Raw genomic sequence first — 5,442 nt, forward strand, 5'->3', positions numbered from 1 at the left:
ATGAATGGGAAAATAATTTAAGTCTCATCCTAAGTACTAAATTTTTTTTTCAGGTCAACTCAAGAGCAACTAATGTTTTGTCCTAAGTCCTTAATTGACATTTCTTTTGGTTACAGCTAGATAAAATCCCGAGCTTTTTGGAGTATTGTCCCAATTTAAATGGGGTTAATCTCACTTATATGTATCTTGCAACCCAAATGTGTTTTGAGTCTGAAGCAATGCATAATAATCTAGTACCTCTGGCATAGGGTGCTTCTTTAATACCGCTCTAATGTAGCAGCTTGCAAGTCATTTGAACTCACCAGTGCCATCAAATATCTCGATTATACACAACTGCTCTGCCTTGATCTAAAGAAACATTGCCAAAATAAACAAGGGGGACTACATCAAACTAAAAACTTTTGCACAGCAAAGAAAACCAGTAACAATGAAAAAGCAACCTATTGAATGGGTGAAAATATTTGCAAATCATATATCTGGTAAGAAGTCAATATCCAAAATATACAAAGAACTCATGCAACATAATAGCAAAGAACCCCAAACAATCCAATTGAAAAATAGGTAGAAGATCTGAACAGACATTTTCCCAAAGAAGACATACATACAGATGGCCACCAGGTCCATGAAAAGGGGATCGACATCACTAATCATCAGGGAAATACAAAGCAAATCTATAATGAGATACCACCTCATGCTTGATAGAATGGCTATTACCAAAAGACAAGAAAGAGCAAATATTGGAGATGTAGAGAAAAGGAAACTCTTGTGCCCTGTTGGTGGGAATGTGAATTGATGCAGTCACTGTGGGAAACAGTATGGAAATTTCTCAAAAAAGTTAAAAATAGACCTATCTTATGATCCATCAATTCTACGTCAGGATATTTATCAGATAAAAGTGAAGACACTAACTCAAAAAGACACTGGGGGTGCCAAAAGACTGTATATACATTTTAAGAGATGTTAACACTTTGGTCAATGTTGCTCAAATAGTCGTTCGTAGTAATCAGCAGTGTCTGGATGCTGATGGTAACCACTTTGAGCACCTCTTGTAATTGCAGAAGTCAAATGTGACTTGTATTCATCTTGTGTTACTGGTATATATTAATACAGTTTTTCCTTTCTTAAATGTGCATACATTTTTTGACAACCTCTGTATGTGCACTCCTATGTTCATTGTAGCATTATTTACAAAAGCCAAGACATGGAAACAATTTAAATGCTCATTAATGGATGAATGGATAAAGAAAATTGATACACACACACACACACACACACACACACACACACACACTCACTGAAATGTTATTCAGTCATAAAACAAATGAAATCTTGCCATTTGTGACAACATGAATGGACCTTAAGGGCATTATGCTAAATGAGATAAGTCAGACAGAGAAAGACAAATACCGTATGATTTCACTTACATTGGAAAACAAAACCAAAACTAAGACAAAAACAAAATCCCAAAGCAAAACAAGTAAACAAGCAAACGAAAAATTGAGTACATGGATACAGAGAACAAATTTGTGGTTGCTAGAGGTGGGGATAATGGGGAGGCTGGAGGGAGGGAGAAATGGGTGAAGGGGGTTAAAAATCACAAACTTCTAGTTATAAAGTAAATAACTCATGGGAATCTAATGTACTGCATGGTTACTATAGTTAATAATACTGTATTGTATATTTGAAAGTTGCTAAGAAAGTTAATCTTAAAAATTCTCACCACAAAGAAAAAAATTATAACTTTGTATGGTAACAGATGTTAACTAGACTTATTGTGGTGATCATTTTGCAATACGTACATATAGTGAATCATTATGTGGTACACAATGAAACGTATTATTAACACAACATAATATATTCGTGCAACTGAAACTAATATAATGTTATATGTCAGTTATACCTCAGTTTTAAAAAAAAGAAGCACGGCATTTAAACTATGAAAGTGTTTAAGAAGCACTTTATAACTCTGACATAAAATCGTTTATTTTCATCTTCTAAATACTATATAAGGGTGCGGAAGTATTTTGATGTCAAAGCGAACTTTTGTTTTTGAATAGAGCTCTGTGAAAATAAAATTAAGTTCTTCTGGCTTCCACATGGTCCGCTGTCCTATTCTATTGATTAATATTTTCAAGACTTGCTCCTGTCAATTTTTAAATTATTGCATTCATATTTAGTTGCTCATGTAATGGACTTTAAGAAGGCTTCTTAACTGAGGTTTTAATAAAAAAATAACTGCTTTCTTAACATTTTCTCATACCCAGTTTATGCCCTTCACCAAGTGTGAGTATGTTTGTGAGTATGATTATCTGTATAAGTTTTACTTGTAACTTACTTTTACCTTATTCCAGGGAAGATTTAAGGTTATTTAAGGAGATTGTATTTTGGGTATATACATATGTGTAGATATACATGAATTCTATATCTATATCATTTCAACCCTTGTCATTGGCTAGATGTACCAAATTGAGATCAAAATATCTGCCAGATATACCAAATGGTATATATGTGCTTGTTATCTCTTCCTTTCATAACAGAAAAAGGGCATCTAGTCAATGCGCCAAGACCCCTTCCCATCGATTAGGATCAGGAATGCCCCTAAGGGGGGATGAAAGAATTATAAGAACATCAATTGCTAGTCTCCTCTTGTGTAGATAGCTTCTTAGCATATCTGTAGAGTTCTTCAGGGAAAAGATCAAAATCATAACTAAAATTTATTCTCCCCCTCCATCTTAGAAATACATTTTTTTTTATTAATTGATGAAGATAGACTTAGATAGTTATAGATAACCAGAAGCTAAGAAACAAACTTGGATCAAACAAATGGTGTCACAACTTCTGAAGAGCTGGCACTAAGTTAATGCTAATGTGATTCGACACATTTTCCTCAAAAATATGTTGCTGGAGTTGGTAAATATTTAGCTGGTCCAGAGTTTTCAGATTCCCCCGGTGGTGAGAATTGGATTTCATATTTAGGACTGAACTACTCTCTGCAAGTAAAATGATAACCAAAAGTATTTGGGGGCTGATGCTCTGAGTTAAATTCTATTTTCATTTTCAGTCCCAACATTATGGCTGTATTCGATTTCTACAGGAAAGGATTTAAAGATGACAACTGGTAGAAAAGTGAAGGTGCTAGGGACCTCAGCCTGAAGCCACATTTGCTTAGAAAGACTGCTATTTTTGTTTGGATTGTTTACTTCATGTGGCTTGGGAGAAAGCCCAGTAGAAATCCTGGGGGATGTTTTTCTATATCACTTTCCGACTGTGAAAACACCTCTTGCCACTAACACTAGTTCTCAATTAATGTGCATTGATTGGTTGATTAAAGCCCAGCCATTATTCAACATTTTGTCAGAATCCAATGCAAATGTATTCTTGTAGTATCCTGTATTTTCTCCATTTTAGAACTTCTCACATACACTATATTAGCAACACCTGTTAATTCTAGTTCCCCCCACTTTGACAGTGAGCTCTGAGAGTCAGGAGCAAGGTTTCAATCCTTATTACAGCCCAGGGCTATCCAAGGACCTGGCATATATATTAGATGTCCCACATTGTTTCTGAATAAAACAGTCATGAGAAGTTTGTCTTAGAGGCATTTTCCAAGGCTATTATACCTAGAAGGTATTTCAAGATCTACTGAACATTTTCTTAAGTAAAACACAAACCAACAGAAGGTACCATTTTCAAAACTGGAATTTCTCCCAGCTACAGGTTTTTTTTGTTTTTTTGTTTGTTTGTTTGTTTGTTTTTTACTAGAAGTTGTAACAAAGCCTTGAAGTTAATTAGTCACTAACAGACTGCTTTCCCTACCATGTTTGGTGTTAAACAAGACAATTGGACAAATGAGGTTTTTTTTGTTGTTGTTTTTTAATATTTTGATAACTTTATTTCAGTATAATTGATGTCCTTCATAATTTTAAGTGATTAATTTTTTTCATTTAGAACATTATTCTGAGGTGTCCATAGACTTCACCACACTGCCAAAGAGGTCAAAAATAAGGTTGAGAATTCCTTTTATAGATAGACTTATTTTCCCCTGTAGAGTAACTTAATGGTTTCCAACTTGAACTGTATATGAGAATTACTTGAAAGGATTTTATGAACAAAACTATGTATACTGACTGGGATTTTCTTTTTTTTTTCCTTTAAAATTTTTTAAAAAAATTTTTATATTAGTTTCAGGTGTACAAAACAACATAAGGATTAGAAATTTACACGCTTCACAAAGTGATAATACCCCTCCCCCAATCTACTACCCCTCTGACATCATCTGTAGCTGTTACTATACCATTGACTATCTTCCCTATGCTGTACTTTACAACTCGTGACTATATAAGGAGGGTGCCAAAAAATTGTATACACCTTTTAAGAAAGGAAAAAAAGAACTATTAAAATTGTAATACTCAATATATACCGATAACAAAAGATGAACACAAGTCATGTTGACTTCTGCAATTACAAAAGGTGTTCAAAGTGGTTACCCTCAGCGTCCAGACACTTCTGATTACGGGGAAACTACTGCTATTGACCAACGTGTCCACTTGTGTACGCTTTTTTGGCATGCCTGGTATATATTTTATTATAGTTGATGTTCAATATTTTTCTACATCAGCTTCAGGTGTACAGCACAGTAGTCAGGCCTCTGCACAGTCTATGAAGTGGTCCCTGGATAAGTCCAGTACCCATCTGTCACTCTACATAATCTGTACTTTGCATTTTTTGAGGCATTCATAAGTATCATGATGGGAGAATTAAGAATTTCCAGCTCTTAAGTAGGTTAGGTGTATTCAACAGGACATCATTTGAGTTAAAATGTATTTCATTCTTTGAGCTAGTTATAATGTTATCTACATATTTGGATTGGCATCTATTTGCAATGACATAAAGTATAGAAATACCTAGAAAAATATGTGTGAACAAAAAGGTGACCCCAGCAAAGGAAACTTTTTAAAATCTTCATTTAATGACAATAATAACAATAGTTCCTATTTACTGAAAGCTTAATATGTATCAATTCTTTAAAATGGTTTATGTTACTTAATCCTCAGAAAAGCACGATGAATTTGGAATTATTAACATCATCATTTTTAACGATGAGAAAACTGGAGAGAGGTTAACTAAAGTTCCCAAGATAACACAGTATCTGAGTCATGAGCGAGATTCAAACTCAAATCTAATTTTGAACTTGTGTTTTTAATCACATTATCCTACACTTAATTCCAGATAATTAAATAATTACCCTACACTTAATTCCAGACAATTTTTTAATAGATACTGAAATGGAATAGAATGTATCGACTTTTATACAGTTATACAAGAGTTAACTAACTTTAATAAAATTACATATGTACTATGGTGTCCTGGAAAATTCCAAGAACTATATGAGGTAAATATAGATGATGAACCTAGTCATCTTTAGCACCAGTTATACAGTTT

This window comes from Rhinolophus sinicus, linkage group LG03 (genome assembly GCF_036562045.2).
Source record: "Rhinolophus sinicus isolate RSC01 linkage group LG03, ASM3656204v1, whole genome shotgun sequence".
Taxonomy (NCBI): domain Eukaryota; kingdom Metazoa; phylum Chordata; class Mammalia; order Chiroptera; family Rhinolophidae; genus Rhinolophus; species Rhinolophus sinicus.